This window comes from Helobdella robusta, assembly GCF_000326865.2.
Source record: "Helobdella robusta unplaced genomic scaffold HELROscaffold_1371, whole genome shotgun sequence".
NCBI lineage: Eukaryota > Metazoa > Annelida > Clitellata > Rhynchobdellida > Glossiphoniidae > Helobdella > Helobdella robusta.
Genome location: NW_008703766.1, coordinates 2,572 through 4,136, shown reverse-complemented (window position 1 = coordinate 4,136; position 1,565 = coordinate 2,572).

Below are 1,565 nucleotides of genomic sequence, written 5' to 3'. Positions count from 1 at the left end.
AACAACAAAAGCAACATGCAACATACTATTCACAACTTCAATTGTGTGTTTTCAATTCTCTCCTAAACTGCAACAGTGAAATCCCTGGTCGACGAATGACGCATGGAAGACTGTTCCATATTTTCGTACCACATACAGCAAAGTTACGAGACCCAATCTTCAATTTTGACACCCGATCTGTCAAGTTATTCTGATCGTTTGATCTCAAGACAAAATTTTGAGCAGTCATATCTTTGAGTGTAAACATCTCCGTCAGATATCGTGGTGCCAAACCATTTAAACACTTGAACATTAATAAGCAAATTTTAAAAACAATCCTCTTTTCAATTACCAACCAGTGCAAATCCTTAATCAATGGAGTCACGTGATCATACTTTCGTCCACCCATTACTACTTTAGCTGCTCTATTCTGTACAGATTGCAACAGTGCAATTTCATTCGCTGAAACACCATACAGTAGGCTGTTGCAGTAGTCCAAACGTGAGTGGACAAATGAATGAACTAATGCCATCAAAGCGGGCTTGCTGACGAATCTCTTAATGCGCTGCAACTGACGTAGATGAAAACAACATGACTTTACGACACCCCGTATATGATCCTTCATGGTCAGATTAGCATCAAGTGTGAAGCCCAGAATTGTGGATGATCTTTCAAATTTAACAATGACATTTCTAATGCATCTCGATGTATTTCTGATGTCTGCTGCCATGTACCAATTGGCACTAACTTGGTTTTATCTTTGTTCAATTTTATTCCATTTTGTGACATCCAAATATTTACTGCAGCCAACGCATCTTTCAGTCCTTCAGCTAAATCATCAAACTTTTCAACAGGAGCACATGACACTAATTGAATACTCGCCGTCGTAACCGATTTACGACGGGTTCAAATCTTCGATTGAATAAAATACTCCAAACAGTTATTAGTTATTAAACTTTATTTACAGAAGAAATCAACTAATTGTTTATTTCTAGCAAATTCAAATTAACACAACAATTAACTTTTAAATTGTTCAAAATCTATCGCTATGACAAAACAAATCAAATATCGCTTTAAATAATTCACCGAATCGCTATTCACAAAATCACAGAGTCACGAATTTACAAAATCACGAATTTCACTAATCACGGATTTCACTAATCGCTAATCTTGCGACGTGCGCTTATATACTCTTCGCAAGCGTCGTTTCTAGATTCTTCTAGATGGTCCGATTCTAGCATACTCCAGAATGCTCCAGTCACTAGAACATTCTAGAATACGCTAGAATCTAATGCGTTCGGTAGCACGGTTATAACATTACCCCCTTCTTAGTTCTGTTCGTCCCGAACAGCTTTCGTTCCGGTGTCCGCATGGTACGGAGCCAGTCTATCCAAATGAACGATCTTCATTCTTGCTCTCGGCTTCCGATATTCCTGAATATGGTAGACGACGTCATTCAAGCGGGTGATGACTTGATAAGGTCCTTCCCACCCTCGCTGGAGCTTTGGAGAACGTCCTTTCTTTCGCTGTGGGTTGTACAGCCAAACTAACTCGTCGACAGCAAAACCGCCACTGCTTCTTTTCAA